The sequence below is a fragment of the Triturus cristatus genome, chromosome 1_1 (assembly GCF_964204655.1).
Source record: "Triturus cristatus chromosome 1_1, aTriCri1.1, whole genome shotgun sequence".
Taxonomy (NCBI): domain Eukaryota; kingdom Metazoa; phylum Chordata; class Amphibia; order Caudata; family Salamandridae; genus Triturus; species Triturus cristatus.
The window spans coordinates 684545535-684563477 of NC_140579.1; the positions used below are offsets into that span (position 1 = coordinate 684545535).

Genomic DNA, 17943 nt, shown 5'->3' on the forward strand with positions numbered 1-17943 from the left:
GGGTCCCACCGACATGGCACCTCAACTTGGTCCTTAACCAACTCATGAAGCACCCTTTCGAGCCCATTCATCGAGCTTCCATCAAGTACATCTCATGGAAAACGGCTCTGTTGCTCGCTCTAACGTCTGCCAGGAGAGTCAGCGAGTTGCAAGCTCTCTCCATTCAGGAGCCCTTCATGCAGTTCAAACAGGACAGGGTGGTGCTGAGGACAAATCCCAAGTTCATACCGAAAGTGCCTTCAGACTTTCACCTCAACGAGCCGGTGGTCCTGCGTTCCTTCTTCGCAAACCCTACCACGGCAGCAGAAAGGACGCTCCACTCTCTGGATCTCAAACGGTGTCTTAAGTTTTATATAGACAAGACGAAAACTTTCAGAAAGTCATCGCAGCTGTTCGTGGCCTACAGCAGGCCAAGGTTGGGTATGCCTCTAACAAAACAGAGCATTTCAAGGTGGATTTCTTCAGCAATAGCATTCTGCCATGAAGGGGCCGGACGGCCTTTGCGAGACAGGGTGGAAGCACACTCCACCAGAGCGATGTCCACATCAGCAGGGCTGTTCGCTGGAGTGCCGATTTTGGACATCTGTAGAGCGGCGACGTGGAAGTCACCGCACACCTTCTCCAGACACTACTGCCTGGATGCCGAACTTACGAAGGATGCGGCAGTGGGCCAGGCGGTGCTTTGCCATCTATTCCAGTGAGGTGAGCCTTCCAACATCCCGCCATCCTGGTATGCACATTCTTTACTGATTTACTGTTTTGATGTATGCCAATGTTTCAAACTGTTATGATAATAGTGTATTATCTCAAATATCTTTATGGCATGTTACATCAGAAATGTGCATAATGTATTGCTAACTACTCTGATTCAGGCATGTGAATCTATGAAAGACACCCCTAATACTGGATAAGAAACGCGTTACTTACCTGTAACAGCAGTTATCCAGTATTGGTGTCTTTCATAGATTCACATGCAACCCTCCCACCTCCCCTGGAAGGACTCACGTCTCTCTCTAACTGTATTACGCCTACCTAGCTTGGTGCGTATGAAAATCTGAGGGACTGAGGCTCCTGCCAGGAAGGTTCTAGAGGGAGGTGATAGCTGATTGGCTGACTCTAAGAGTTTGGTCCTTTTTACATAAGGACTAGGATAGGCTGCTAAGGGGAGGCCCTTAGGCCTATTTTTCTCTATGTATGTCTATAGGACATTACTTTTTTATGTACCGGAGGCTCCCGTCTCGATGACGGGGAATGATTCAGGCATGTGAATCTATGAAAGACACCAATACTGGATAACTGCTGTTACAGGTAAGTAACGCGTTTCTTCTCTTGCAAGCTCTCAGTATGCCCCTGCCCCCCACATGGGCCAATACCCTGTTTCTGATGTCTGTGTGACCACGACTCCTGGAACTCCAATATGACACTCCTCATCCAATTCGCCTTTTCGTGCCACTCCGCTTCGCTTGTTTCAGGTACAAACCTAACCTTACACCCAGTTTTGCCAGTCACTGTCTTTGTTAGAACAGATTCACAATTGCTTTATTAACCTTCCTGCTTTCTCAAATTTGCTTGAAAATGCACCATTTGTCCACTATTTTTTCAAACTTTTCTTGGGGGAAGAACACCCCCGAAACCCCTTGGGTGGTTCGGCCTCGCTAGCTACGCTCGCTCACGTTACTGTGTCACTAAATCAGGAATGTATAAAAGGTGTGTCACCAACATGAAAAGTTTGGAAAGTTGTGCCCTAGGGAGCCAGACCTAAGCCTGATTACCACAAACAAGATGGGTGTTTCCTGAGGCCACAAATGATGGGTGCAATTTAATATCACTGTACGGTAACAAATACTATTCCCAACAGCGAGGAACCATTCACCTTGTACACAAAAGTGGGCTCTATTGGCATGCACAGGTATGGGGAGCATTGCCACCTTGGACATCTTTCTCTCATTAAAGGATAATAGCATAGAGGAGTCGTTATAGCTGGTGAATTCCTCCCTGTCCTCCATGGTGCCACAGATCCTAACAACATTTTGCCAGCATAGATAATAGAGATGATCCCTAAACTGGTTCTGTACAGTCTTATTAGTGACTTTAATATAAGGACACACAAGTCAATTCCCACCAGGCACTGCAAGGCCCATTGTAGGATGAAGGTAGGGGAATAAGAGGTGCCTTCCTTTCAACTGAAGATGGCAGGAAGCCGCATATTCAACAATCTGTGGCATTACCAAGGTGGGAACTATGTAAAACCACAATGAATGTATTATTTACATTAGCGGTGTGCTTTCTTATGAGGGGCGAGGGTTATGTAATGAAGCTCTGGTATTGGTGTGGTGACTGGTGTCACTGGTTTGTCCACTGGGTGCTTTTCTTCTAACCACTAGAACAACCCTAGCATTCCTAATATTATCTGAAGGCATAGAAACACCACAATTTTCACTTTGTTGGTCCAAAATTGTTGTATGCCAGATACTGGAGTCTTCCCCCTCCTGCCGCAGATCAGTTGTGACTTCCCAAACTGTCTCAATTCAATAATCCTGGTCTTACCTATAATGTATTTATCATGTATGATATACAAATAACTGTTCTTGATGAGCCTCTGATGCTTCTCCCAATATATCTTTATGTGCAGACCATTTTTTATTTCCTTTTACCTTTCCTTTCCTTGGATAAATAACCTTGTTTCTGCAGACCTCTTCTTTTTACAAAAGAGAAACGAATCAAAAACTCCTATCAGCCAAAAGCAAGGTAACATGATTAAGACATCCTAAAAATCCCTATTTACTCTACCAAAGAACATCAAGAGCTCCCAGTGTCCTTTACTTTAAAGCCTCACTGGCAGGCTTATGTATGGGTCTGGATGTTGGCTGTCTTGACCACCGGCATGGGTTGCTATCTCTCCAGAGTTAGTCTCAAATTATACCTAGGTGAATCACAATCTGGATGCTCAAATAGAGGATTCAATCGATGTGCTACTTCTCCTTGTTCACCATCACAAAAGGTACTTGCTGGGAAATTTGTTCACATTCCAAATCAGGAATCTCTTGCTTCACGCATTGATCATAGGGCAAAAACAATGAAGCTTGGTTGTCCTGTAACCAGTGTTTATGGCCAGTAAACTTAGCAGCTGTCTGGGTGGGGAGTAGCACTTACACAGGACCCTTCCAGCGTGGCTCGAAACTGCATTTTCGTTGGTAACTACGTGTCAAGACCCAATCTCCAGGCCTCTGTACGTGTCCGGCTCGTCCAAGACAAGGTGGGAGACTGGCCTTGTTGATTAATGAGATGCATTTCTAGTATTACAACTTTTAGAGAATGGAACATTTCACATGGTCTATAGTTCGATACTTGAAATGTGCAATAAAATATAGGAAAACTATGGGCTCATGATTTCTCAAAAGGTATGTTACTTACAGTTAGGCCCTTTTAACTTACGATATTAACGATTTTTAATGTTGAATTTTTAAAAATCATGGCATTCTATGTGCTTTTATGATGTTATTGTTCAAATCGAATATAGCTTTTTTGAATTGAATTGTTCACAATAGTCAACCAGCAAGGGATATTCAATTTCCCCCAAAATTATTTGGTCTAGGTACATCCACACAGGGGTCCCCAGGACAACTTCATAGAGAGAGAAACCCATTTTTGAGTGTGCAGTGGTGAGTAGAAAGCAATTCTATTGGTAAGGTGTCAGGCCATTTTAATTTTGTTTCAGTGCATATTTTTCCCAGTTTTCCTTTCAAGATACCATTGTATCTTTCCACTAGGCCCACAGCCTGTGGATTGTGTGCAGCGTGAAACGTTTGCCTTATCTGCAAGCCTTTGCAGACCATGTCTGTCACTTGGCCCATTGTTGCTCCAAAGAACTCTGGGCAAGCCGAATCTCGGAAAGTACTCTTTCAGGAGTACTTTTGCAGTACTCCAGTCTGTTATCCCATAGAGAGTAGGTCTCTACCCACCTACTAATGTCACAAACCACCACTAAGACATACTTACGCTTGCCCACTCGTTCCATTTGAATGAAATATATCTGTTAGACCTGGAAGGGCACATCTTGGGGTGTGAAATGGCCCGTTGGGACAGGAGTACCTTTCCCTGGGTTATAAGTAGTGCATGTCATACATCTCCTTACATGTGACTGTGCCACTCTAGGAATCAGTTCATTAAACCATACATGATCTAATGTAGCCACTATTCCTTTGGCAGTAATGTGAGTTAGACTGTGTGTCATGGTAAATATAGCATTAAGATAACCACTAGGAAGCATCCAGCTTTGCTTTCTTGACAGATCTACCCAACATCCGTTAACATCTAATCTACCATACATCTGCCATGTCTTTTTCTTCCATGGTAGTTTCCTGTTGTAGCGCTCTACCAATACCTTGATATTTGTTAAACATTGGTAAGTCAGGGACCCATCTAGCTTGTCCTGCAACAGACATTAAACTGTTCATATCTGGCTGTTTCATCTGCAAAAGCATGTCCCTGACCAATCTCTGTAACCTTTTTATGGGCACTGCATTTAACAATGACAACTTTTTTGGGAACAGTGCATCCAATAGCTTTACTATTACTCCCCCATGCTGTATCTTAGTACCATGTGAGGCCAAAAAGCCTCTTTCTTTCCATAAGTGCCCAAATGAGTGTGCAACTCCAAAGGCGTACTGGGTGTTAGTATAAATATTTACAATCAGATCTTTACTCAATTCCCAGGCCCTTGTGAGGGCAGTTACCTCTGATGCTCGAGCTGACATTTGAGGTATTTTACATTACTCCAGTATTGGAACTTTCTTAGATTCCCAAAGCTTGTATCATTCCCCGTCGTTGGAATGGGAGTCTCGGTACCCAAAATAATATAGCAGTAGGTACAAAAGAGAAAGAAAGAAAGGCCTAGGCCTCATTCCCTTTTGTAGCATATCTGCCTCTTTTTGTAAAAGAGACCAAAATAAAGCAACAACCAATCAGATTAGCCTCACCCCACAGAACTTTGAGAGAACCTCAGAGCCTCAGATTTTCTACCGCACGTTGTGCTTAGGGAGTCTCCTTTGAGCTCTGCTCACTTCAACTCTGACTGCTTTTTTCCAAAATATTTACTTCAAAACTTTTGGTGTTTCATTCAGGAATGTCTGACAAGGAGAATAAAGCCATTTTCAAGCCTTGTTCCACCTGTGGTAAAAAGAGGCTGTACGTGGAGGACAAAGCGGTACAAAAGGGGGTGGTGACGGACGGAGCATCAGAACCAATCAAACACTCACACCCAGTCAACAGATCTGGGTTTGATCCATCACCGTTCTTTAGCCCACTCTGCCACCCCAGTTCAGACATGGCCATTTGCAAATCAGTCTGACCCTGTGCCTCATGGGAACAGTCCAGCCCGAACTGCCAAGCCATGCCTTCCCTGGACCGGAAACAAGCTTCCTAGGACCGGTTTCTGGCATTTCAGCCGTCTTCAGCCAGGCTTGCTTGAATTCAGGACAGGCATAAGGACTGCATTTATTGCCTGTACCCGGATCATAAGGCTGCGGAATGCAAGATCTGCCGCACCTTCTCTACGAAGACCCTCCGGGACCGTGAGGGTCGCCTTCTCACGTGGCTCCAGAAGGTGAAGTCAAGGAAGGGGTGCTCTGTCCAGTGGCACCTCCTCTCGCAGGTCAATGAAAAGGGGTAGGGCTTCCCCTTCACCATCCTCTGAATTTCCTGTTAATGTCCTGGATTATTCCCCGGCAGATATTGGGGTTTTTCACAAGCTGATGGAAAAAGCCTCCAGTAGATTCCAGCTTCCTATGCCGTCAGTTCAAACGGAATGCTTCCTGTATGATTTCAAGGAGCCCTACAGGAAAGTGGTTCGTTCCATTCCCATTGTTGGCCATGTATGGGACGAGGGTTTGAAGGCGATTAACCCGGCTACGATTATTCCGGTTTTGCCGCGCCTCAAGAAGTACAAGGCGCCTGAGGATAGTCCAGCGTCCTTGATTGGTCAGCCGGATTCGGTAATTTCCCAGGCGGCGCAACGAAAGTCCCGTAATCCTTCTGCACCACTAACCACCCCTCCTGATAAAGAAGGCAGGCGACTTGATAATGCGGGGAAACGTTTTTCCTCTATGGCGAGTCTTTTAGTACGGGCTGCTAATGCATTGGCGATCCTCGGCAGGTACGATCGCCAAATGTGGTGCAACCTTTCGCCTTATTTGGACCAGTTCCCACCGGAGGCCAAGATGGAGGCTAAGAAGATTCTACAGGAGAGGGAGGCTACGTCTGTGGAGGTGATCGACTGCACCATGGATATCGCCACACTGGCAGGTGCAGCTGTTCTTCGTCGGCAGGGCTGGCTCCGGGCAACTTGGTTCCAACCGGAGGTTCAGAACAAGATCCTGGACCTCCCGTTTGATGGTGAGGCATTGTTTGGGAAACATGTCGACGATGCCCTCCTGGACATTACAAAAGATACGGAGACGGTCTCTAGGCAATCTTCAATATCGTAAGGTTCCTTTCCGTGGGGCCAGAGGGAAGAGTACCACATCCTACAGCGGCTCGTACCAACAGCAACGGTACTCTTCTTATGGTTCAACATCTGTCGTATCGCCCACAGTACCAACGACGGCAAGGTCAGACCTAGTCTTTCTCTCGCTCAAACACTAGAGGAAAACAGAATCGCCAGGGGCCTGACACCTCCAAGAGACAATAGCGGCGTTCTGGGTCTGCCTACTGTACCCACCTCCCCGTTGACACCTGTGGGAGGCAGGGTGTCTCACTACCTCCACAACTGGGCCCGGATAACATTAGACCGTTGGGTGCTCAACATCATTCGAGATGGTCATACGCTGGAGTTTCTTCAAATACCACCTTCCAAGCCCCCTGTCGCTTTGCCTTCAAAACATCTGCGTTTCGTAAGGCTAGAAGTTCATCAGATGCTCCTCCAGAGAGCGCTGGAGCCGGTTCCCCTGGCTCAGAGGGGGGACGGTTTCTACTCCAGGTTTTTCCTGGTCAAGAAGATACCCGAGAAATGGCGCCCCATTTTAGATCTCAGGGAGCTCAACACCTATCTCATCAGTCAATCCTTTCAGAAGGTCTCTCTCCAGGATCTCTTGCGTCTCCTCAACCCGGGAGATTTCATGGCCACGCTCCATCTCGAGGATGCGTATTTTCACATCCCTATTCATCCAGCCCACAGGAGGTTTCTATGATTCACAGTAGCCAAGAGCCACTTCCAATTCAAGGTTTTACCTTTTGGACTTCGCTCTGCCCCAAGGATCTTTACCAAGGTGCTGGCGCCGATAGCAGCTTTCCTCAGGAAACAGCATTTTCAAATCTTCCCCTACCTGGACGATTGGTTGTTGAAGGCTCCGTCCCGGCGAATAGCGGAGGAGACAGTCGGGGCATGTACGACTCTGTTCAGCAATCTGGGTCTGACTCTCAACAGGAAGAAGTCGTCGCTCTGTCTGCCCAAGAGAGCACGGTTCCTAGGGGCTATCTTGGACACGTCTCTCAACAAGGCTTCTCTAACCTTCGAAAGGCAAGAAAAGCTGAGGTCCTTGGCTCATTTGTTGAGAAAAAGAAAGTGTCTTTCAGTACGCCGTTACAAATCCCTTCTAGGCGTGATTTCTTCATGCATCCCTCTGATACCCCACTGCAGATTGCGGATGCGATCTTTTCAAGAGCAACTAGACATGCAGTGGCAACAAATTCACGGCTCTTTCGACGACAAAGTGGTGATTACTGCGGCAATGAGGGAAGCCGCCTTGTGGTGGACACAGGAGGAGAATTTATCCCAAGGTCTATCCTTCGTAAGCAATTCAGCCTCTCAAGTTGTCACTACATATGCCTCGCTGGACGGCTGGGGCGCGGTGCTTCAGGACTTGCAGGTCAGCGGGCATTGGTTACCCAGGCACCGCCTTCTTCATATCAACCTCCTGGAACTCAGAGCGATTCGTCTGGCTCTTCAAGCATTTCTTCCACGGTTGCAGGGTTCGGTGGTTCTCGTCCGCACTGACAACATCACGGCCATGCATTACATTAAAAAAAAGGGGGGTGTACCAGATCTCTTCTGTTGTCGCGGGAGGCCCAGAGGATTTGGGAATGGGCGATCCTACGCGGAATATCGCTCACTGCGAAACACCTACCAGGAGTGCTCAACGAAAAGGCGGACAGGCTCAGCAGGCTTTCATCAGTCAGCCACGAGTGGGAACTAAACCAGATGGTCTTGGACGACATTTGTCACCAGTGGGGCAAACCTTCAATAAACCTTTTTACTATCCCGGAAAACAGAAAATGGCAGTCTTACGCAAGCAAAGTTCACCATCGCGGATCGCTGGGGATCGCGCTTTCGATAGCTTGGTCAAGCGCATTTGTGTACGCCTTCCCCCCCCCCCCATTCCGTTAATACTGAGGGTACTCAGATCAAGACGGAACCATGCAAGATGATCCTAATAGTCCCGGCTAGGCTGAGGCAGTTTTGGTTCACGGAGCTTCACCTTCTTTCTCTGGTCCCTCCACGTCCTCTACGGATAATTCCGGATCTTCTCACGATGTCCCAGGGCCAGATCTGGCATCCAGATCCTCGTTCCTTACACCTCTCAGCATGGCTCCTGAGCAGCGAGAATTCCTAGATCTTCCTCTCTCGGCTGAAATAAGGGATGTTCTATCTCAGGCTAGAGCTCCTTCCACTAACAAGACTTACCGTCTCAAATGGAAACGCTTTTGCATTTGGTGCCATCAGCAAAGTGTGGATCCTTTCTTGTCTCAGCCTCATCAAGTTCTTCCTTATTTCCTGTCCTTGGCTAAGGCAGGTTTGGCTCATTCGTCCATAAAGGTTCATTTGGCGGCAGTTTCTCGTTAGACGCACTGCCTCTGGGCCGTCTCTTTGGTCCTCTAGCATTGTCAAGCAATTTCTCAAAGGCCTATTTCGAGTTTTTCCTCCTGTGAGACCTCCGCCTCCCACATGGCATTTGAACTTGGTTCTCACCCAGCTGATGAAGCCTCCTTTTGAACCGGTTCATCGAGTGGATTTGAAATTCCTCTCATGGAAATTAGCACTCCTTCTTGCTCTCACTTCAGCAAGACGTATTTGAGAATTACAAGCTCTTACAATCCAGAAACCTTTCCTCCAATTCAAACGGAATACAGTAATTCTATGGACTAATCCAAAATTCAAACCAAAGGTGCCCTCGGACTTTCATTTAAATGAGCCGGTAATTCTCAAGGCTTTCTTTCCTCACACTGGCGGAAAGGGCACTTCATTCGCTGGACGTGCAGCGGTGCTTGAAATTTTATCTGGACCGTACTAAAGCCTTTCGCAAATCTTTGCAATTGTTCATTGCATTCAGTGCTCCCCGCAAAGGCTTACCCCTGTCCAAGCAGGGTATTGCTCGATGGATCTCCAGTGCTATACAGTTCTGTCATTCTGCAGCGGAGAAGCCTCTAGAGGGCAGAATTCGAGCTCACTCGACAAGGTCCATGGCTTCCTCTACGGCTCTTTGCGGGGATCCAGATTAGAGACATCTGCAGGGCTGCGACTTGGAGCAGCGTGCCCACCTTTACAAGACATTACTGCCTGGAGACCTTGGCACAGGAAGACACGACTGTGGGCCAGGCAGTCCCGAGGAACCTCTTCCATTGAGTGGTGAGCTTTCCTTTCTTCCCTCCTTCTTTTCTTATGGTTCTTGCACATTTTGCTGTGTGTTTCTTATGTGATTGCATTTTACTTTTATGTGAAATATGGTTACGAAGCATGCGATGTCTCAAGGAAAGCAAAATGTGTTTTCTTACTGCTAGCTACTCTTGATACAAGCTATGGGAATCTATGAAAGTTCCAATACTGGAGTAAGAAACAAGTTACTTACCTGTAACTTTGGTTCTCCAGTATTGGTAACTTTAATAGATTCCCATGCGCCCACCTACCTCCCCTGGGAAAGCTCAACCCTCGGCAGGTTTGGTTGTACTGTTATACAACGGCTACGAAAATCTGAGGCTCTGAGGTTCTCTCAGGAAGGTTCTGTGGGGTGAGGCTAATCTGATTGGTTGTTGCTTTATTTTGGTCTCTTTTACAAAAAGAGGTAGATATGCGACAAAAGGGAATGAGGCCTAGGCCTCCTTTCTTTCTCTTTTGTACCTACTGCTATATTAGTTTGGGTTCCGAGACTCCAATTCCGACGACGGAGAATGATACAAGCTATGGGAATCTATGAAAGTTACCAATACTGGAGAACCAAAGTTACAGGTAAGTAACTTGTTTCTTACTCTACCACTATTTTCGAAGTGGTGTTGGTATATGCAGCAGTGTTTGTACCGTACTGTAATTTGAAACATGAACCATCCACAAACAACTCTCCCTTTGAGTTGGATATGGGAGTATCCGTTGGTCTCTGCTTCAGTGGTGTACACACAATTATGTTGTTCTTCCCCTGAATCACTGGGCAGGGGTAGCACTGTGGCCGGGTTCAAAACATTGCAACATTTCAGAATTATATTTGGAGCAAAAAGTGTTAACACGTACCCTGTTAAGCATCCACTGGACAGGTGCTGGTTCAGAGTTTAGTTTAGTAGCACATCCACGGTGTGCGGCACCACAACTGTCAAATTGCTATCTAGAACTAATATTTCAGGTTGTATGACCGCAGCAGCTACTACTGCGCGCAAACAATTTGGCAAAGCCTTAGCTACTGGATCCAATGTGGAAGAAAAATAGGCACACGGTCTATTCCTTCCCCCATGGAATTGTCAGAACAAAGCACAGCCATCTTCATGCACAAACAGGCATAATTCATTAGCATAATGGGGGTTGCCCAAATCCGGTGCATTGCATAAAGCATTATTTAGTTGTTGAAAAGCATGCTCACACATCTGTCCAAAGGAGTGGGTTACCAATATTCTTAGATGTTAGAGCAAGCTAAGGTTTTGCAATTAAAGAGAAGTTGGGTATCCATTGCCTGCAAAAGGAAGTCATACCTATAAAGGCGCGAACATCAGATTAAGTCTGGGGACTTCATTTTCTGTACCAAATAAATTCTTTGTGTGTGCAATCTTCTACATATTTTGCATTGAGGAATACGGGGTAAGGGAACACCTTGTTTAATGGTTATTACTATGGGTTCGATGCTCATTTTACCAACCTCATTATCTCCTGATGCTCAGACGGTTTTATCGATTGCCTGTAATTCAGGTGGTAGGTGAGTATCTTTTGTCGATGTAAAACATTTGCTAAAGCTATCCGAAGCAATTGAGATAAGCATTTGCAAGGCAATAGGTCTTCATTTGCGAGATTTTAAGCTATTGGTGTTGTAAATGACAATGCCTTTTATTTATGTGTTAAACCTGCAATAATAAAAGGCATTGTCATTTACAATACTAATAGATCAAAGTTTGGAAAATGCAAAACCTATTGCATTACAGAGAGTGCGATGTCTCTGAAATAGGGGCCGTGCTCGGCATTAAAGTAAAAAACGTTTTTAAAAATAAAAGAAACGGGGCAGTGTCCCTGAAGTGCTGTGCTCACTAATAAAGTTCCAAAAAAGAAAATAACCCTAGGGCAGTTTCCCTAAAGCGGGCGCTGCGCTCAGCTTAAAAGTTTTAAAAACAAGTGGCTGCTGCTGTTCCATGAGTGCTGTGGGTGAAGGGGCAGGCACTTTTAAAGTTAAAGCGCATGTACTGTGAGTGCTGTGTGCGCGCTGCTAATACAAGAAGCAGCCGCCATTGTCCCAATTATTAATTAAACAAAATAGTGCTCACCGACTTATAAAGCAGACCGTGTAACAAGACAAGTAAAAGGTCCAGTCGTTATGAGAGGTAACCAATGCAGACAAGGCGGTACCAAGGAGGGACTAACAAGCTTATTCACAAATGAAAAGCAACCTTTGAGCAAGGACAGTAACTGGAGCAAATAAAAAATATATGGGCAGGGGAATGGGCGGAGCTTGTATGCCATACCTCAATACAGCATGCTGCACTCAGGCTCGACCTAATAAAAACACCATCTGGAGAACAGTAAATGTTAGCATTGTCTTTTTAATAAGTTCAGGCCTAATAAGTTCTCAGCAAAATCTTTAGTGAGCACACATGGGGCAGGGGTGGTGAAGGGACCTATCATAACATCTAGGGGTTTGGAGTAGAGGCTCTGGATGGGTATACCTGAGAATCCCACTGATGTATTCATTCTGCCCAAGACGGAAGCCCCTGGAACATGGTCATGAGCCATAGAGGTGCGAGTGGCACCCGTATCAACAAGGAAGTCGTGTACTTCCCCTTCCATACCCATGGTGACATACAGACCTGCTTGATAAACTGGAATCATGACCCTCTTTCCACCCTTTCCATTGTTGTCCTATTGTGAATACTCAAAGATAATATAATCTGTCAGTATAATCATCATAGAAACTCCTGTCAACTTGATGGGCATCAAAATTATTCCGACTTCTATTGTCATTCTGACGCTGGGTGACATATTGCCTATTTGTGCTACCTCTCCCTGTACCCCTTGGCACAGACCTACCTCTTCCTCTCACCACAGTTGCTTGGCCCTGTTGACTAGGGCATTCATTCTTCCAATAGCCCTCCTGGAAGCAATAAGCACACTGATTTTGGCCTAATCCTGCTCTTTGCTGCTGCGCAGGAGCCAATAAGGCTCTGCCAGCCCTTCTTCCACGTCCTCCTCCACTCACATTTCCCATACCCATTTACCTTCCCCTGTCTTGGATGGCTTTCTGTAGCAAAGCCTTTGTTTTTAATTTTTTAATTTTCTTATCATTCTTTTCTTTATTCATTTTTTGGTAATTCTCATATGTAGCCGTTACCAAAAGATCTGTAGCTTCTTTAGTTGGCCAGGTGCTCTCTGATACCTTAATCAAGTCTCCTAATTCTTTCATCAACTTTGTCAGCAAACATTCTTTTCTGCGTGACAGTTGCCTATTCCTGACCACTGTGAACCCTGAATATTTCTTCCATCCTAGTGAAATAGTCGGAGACTTCTTCTGTTGGCTTTTGTTTACAAGCTGTTATTTTATGCCAATTTATGTCTTCCCTCTGTGTTATATGTAGCAATCTAGCAATAATACGATCAGGCAAATAAAGTAGAAGTCGATCTGGTCTATCTCCTGGCCCTCGCTGTCTAGATTTTCAAAATGTCCCCAGGCATGCCCAAAGTGTGCTACATCATCATGTCTACATATTCCATTCCATATTTCTCTGGGCAGTAGGGCATCAAAAAATAGATCCAAGTCCTTGAATGCCATTACACATAATTTAGTGGCTTCATAAAACCTTTTTGGATTTATCCTAAAGTCTGGCAAATCTTTCTTTATTACCATTAATTCGTTCCTACTCCACGGAGTATGGATAAATTGGGAAATCTGGTTCTGAGCAGGAGCGCCAGCAGCAGCAGGGGGTGCAGGAAGGAGGTGTATTTCCCTCGTGGGATATTCCCCATTCATTTCTTGATATTTTCTTCTAACCTTAACACCCCAATGCAAACAATTTTCAACAGCTTGGGGGACATCTGGGGAAGGGACCATGTGGCCTTGCGCATCATGCCACAATTGTAACACCCCTTGTCTGGTATTATTACACCATGCCACCAGTCCACTATACTTTCAGACATATATTGAATGAGTATGCTTTGCTGAAAAACATCAAACGTATTCACTGTTGGCATAACCGTATTCATGGTGGCATTATTTATGTCATCCATCAATGGGTTATTAGTTTTACTTTTTCTGGGTCAGCTCTCTGTGATCCATATCTGGTATTGGGTCTCTCCCTCCAACTCCCACTCCTATCCCTCAAATGACCACTATGCTTGTTGATGAAAGGTGGCGTACCTGCAGGCATGTTTCCAGCTTATTGGGATGCAGACGAGGTCCCTCCAGTCACTAGCCTTTGTAGTAAATGTAGCTGACGGGTAGTCGGTACATTTGGTGCTGGTATCGCTTGTCCTGCTTGTGTCTGCTGTTGAACAGCAGGTGGATTGTGTATTTGGAGGATTCTCTAGTAGTCTCTGTAATAACTCATCCCTGTCCTCATGGTGTCTGTCCTGCGTCACATATGTCTTGTTAGTAGTCATTGTAAACTCTGTCCATACATTCAATACTTTCAGTTTGTTTTAATTGGTCATATGCCTTGGCTTTCTGCAACACTCCCTTATACTGTTCTTGTTAGCTCTTTTTGTTCTTTTATCGCTAACATTGTAGCTAGCATGTTTTTTTCTATGTATTTAAACTGTCTCACATCGCTTGTCTGACCTCTCTCTCAAACAAACATTGCTGCAAATATTGAAGTTCATCTAGATCGATCAATCAAACTGTCCAGCGGCCATCTCAAATCCTCATTTCCCTTAGTATATCAATGCCATAGTCCGTTCCACAATTTCACACCTGGCCCATATTTTGTCATCTTGCATGAGGACTACCCTCACTCGGGACTTTATCCAGACGTGGAAATTTATTTCTTTAGTTTGCTCATTGTCCTTAAAGTCAGAGACCTTCTAAATAAGAGTACTTTCCAATACAATCAATACAGGCCTATTTATCAGGTCCAACCTGAAACCCAACCAATAAAATTCTCAATACCAAAAACGAATCAATAATTCAATACACCTATTACAAAACAACTCTGAATAATCTCACCAGGTGTTTGCTGAAGACTTCTGAATCCCTCTACTCTGCAATTCAGCCACTTTTCGCTTTATCAGTTTGGAAGCTCTGCTGAGGAGATCCTGTTACCAAGGAAGAGTTCAGGACTTAAGATGGCAGCTGCGAGAAACCAGTCTCCTCTTCCAGGGTCCCCCATGATTAGTCGGTCTTGGGTCGTGTCATCTCATTCACAGACACAACTGCTGTTGGATTTCCCACTTGGAGGTCACTGTTCGGATGCCATTTGTGGAAAGCGCACCCTTGCAGCCTGGATAATATCACTCTTGTCCACTTAAATCTAAAGGAGTACAGGTACTCGGAGGTAAAACAGAGCAGTTTAATTATGCTTGAGCGGGCACAAAACCCAACACAAGAAAAGCATGTCCATGAAGAGAGTGAACACTTAAAACAAAAATCCTTTCATATTTATTCTATATAACAAACTCCCTGACCCTAATCCATTGGCCATTTCCTTCCATTTATACATACAAAAACAATATCTAATCAAACTACATTTTCAAGTTAAGTAATGTGAGTGAAACTCACAGGACTTGCCTAACTGCAAATTGGATGAAAAGAGCCTTTGGTATTCCATCTCACTTTAAGCACAAATGATTAACGGGGTGTAATTATTCTAGCAACCATTCAGTACTTTCCAAGGGCATGAAGAACAACAAAATGCACAAATCCGCACGTACATGGAAAAACTTCAGACAACGATGGAGAAAGTCAGGTAGATACACAAAGGGTTGGACACTTATATATATATATATATATATATATATATATATATATATATATATGTATGTGTGTGTGTGTGTGTATATATGTGTGTGTATATTATCTACTGGCGGTCGCCAGTAGATAGTTATAGTTAGGATCGTGTTTGCATAGGAAATCCGCAACATTCTATTTGGAATAACTTTGGCGCCGATTGACGAATCCTCGCGAAATTTTCAAAATAGGTGGGGCGCTCCGCTCTGCTCCTGGGTCAGGGATGTGCCTTTTGCAGGTCTGGTGTAAATCTGTTCAGTATTTCCTGAGAAAATAGCATTTAAAAGCATATATATATCTATAAGCGCGCACCGTGCGCGTACGGTAAAACTTACCGTACGCGCACGCTGCCGTGCGCGATTCTGATTGGTTGTTAGATCTTAGTAAACATTCGAATCGGTCGAAACCAGGAAGTGTCGGCCGCCATTTTGTGTCTCACAGTCTGAGGGGGTGAAAAACAAAGGTGGAGAACGTGAAAAGGGGGCAGGGTGGACAGTTCCTGACCCCCTAGCATTTGTCAGGGGGTCCCAGAAGGACCCCCAAGGGCCAAAATTTCCTTTAATGTTTTTGCGAAAAATCGCGGAGTACGCGTAAGCGTGCGCGTACGGTAGAAACGGAAAAATTCCGCGAACTGCGTAACGTTGGAGCGCGAAGCGCACCGTGCGCATACGGTACGCGCACGGTGAAAAACCTTAAAAAAAAAAAATAAATAAATACATAACTTAGCATTTAAAAAACCTTGCAAATTCACTTCAAAAACCATAGGTTTCACACATGTTATAGTTAGCTGGACATTTTACTCGTGAAAAACCATTGAAATTCCCCCGTTATAGTTAGTGCAGGCAACTATAACTCAGGCGACCGCAATCCTCTGCTGATGACGTCCGATATTACATCACTGATGACATGTGTCTTTCTGAAAAAAAAATATTTGTAATATATGTATAGCTAAAAATTAATGGAAGAAGAACTGGGTAAATAAGTGTCTAAATACAGTGATGTAATATCTGACGTCATCCGCAGAGGATTGCGGTCGCGTGAGTTATAGTTGCCTGCACTAACTATAACGGGGGAATTTCAATGGTTTTTCACGAGTGAAATGTCCAGCTAACTATAACATGTGTGAAACCTATGGTTTTTTAAGTGAATATATATATATATATATATATATATATATATATATATATATATATATATATATATATATATATATATATATATATATATATTACCTACTGGCGGTCGCCAGTAGGTAGTTATAGTTAGGACCCTGTTTCCATAGGAAAACCGCAACATTCTATTTGGAATAACTTTGGCGCCGGTCGACAAATCCTCGCAAAATTTTCAAAACTAATGGGGCGCTACGCTCCGCTCCTACCCTTAAAGTCTCGGGGGGGATTAGTCAAGTGGGGGCTGAGAAAAAAGGGGGGTCCCAAAACGCGTTTTTCCCATGCATTTTTCCATAGGACCTTTAGACACAGCTACAGCCCGAACGGCTGAACAGAGTTACTTGAAATTTGGCAGAGAGGTAGTCTACAGGTCAAGGAAGTGCCTTTTGTAGGTCTGGTGTAAATCTGTTCAGTAGTTCCTGAGAAAATAGCATTTAAATCAATATATATATCTGTGGCAGCTTACGGTGCGCTTACCGTGCGCTTACGTTAAGCTTACCGTACGCGTACGGTGCCGTGCGCGAGCGCGATTCTGATTGGCTGTTAGATCTTAGTAAACATTCGAATCGGTCGAAACCAGGAAGCGGCGGCCGCCATTTTCTCTCTCGGACTCTGAGGGGGGGAGGAAAAACAAAGGTTGAAAACATGTAAAGGGGCATGTTAGACAGCTCCTAACCACCTAGCCTTGATTAAGGTGTCCCACAAGAACCCCCAAGGCCAAAAATCTTTTTTTTTTTCGAAAAAACGCTGATTACGCTTACCGTCCGCGTACGTTAATAATTTATTTAAAAAATAAAATTATCCACATTGTCCCCCCCCCCCCGTGTGCAAAAGGTGCCCGCAGTACAAATTCACTGAAAAAAACATAGGTTTCACACACGTTATAGTTAGGAATTAGCATTTAAAAAACCTTGCAAATTCAGTGAAAAAACCATAGGTTTCACACACGTTATAGTTAGCTGGACATTTTACTCGTAAAAAACCATTGAAATTCCCCCGTTATAGTTAGTGCAGGCACCTATAACTCACGCGACCGCAATCCTCTGCTGATGCGAATACTGTATTTAGACACTTATTTGCCCATGTCTTCTTCCATTAAATTTTAGCTATACATATATTACAAATATTTTTTTTTCATAAAGACACATATGTCCTCAGCAGAGGATTGACACAAGGTTAGTAATGGACATAGAGTTCTTAAGATAAGTAAAACACTAATGGTTGACTCTCGTAAAGAACAAAGAATAACAATGTAAACTTAAATTACACATTTTGTCATGTTTCAAAAATAGGTCAACTGTAGTTAATTATTAAATTTGGTATGTTGCCTTAATGCAACCTCTAGGTGAATATATATATTCACTGAAAAAAACATAGGT

General features: G+C 44.4%; 1 protein-coding gene across 4 annotated transcripts in view; it reads left to right on the forward strand.

The window, feature by feature from the left end:
* NMT1 (N-myristoyltransferase 1) overlaps positions 1-17943 on the forward strand; it is a 413873-nt gene that overhangs the window by 174704 nt on the left and 221226 nt on the right. The window contains exon 1 of one of the 4 annotated variants that reach the window (XM_085647090.1): positions 3601-3662. The exons of the other annotated variants lie outside the window; for them this stretch is intronic. The gene's annotated coding sequence lies outside the window, so the exon portion shown is untranslated. Of the gene's footprint in view, positions 1-3600; positions 3663-17943 lie in introns of those variants that run through there. 4 annotated transcript variants of the gene reach the window in all.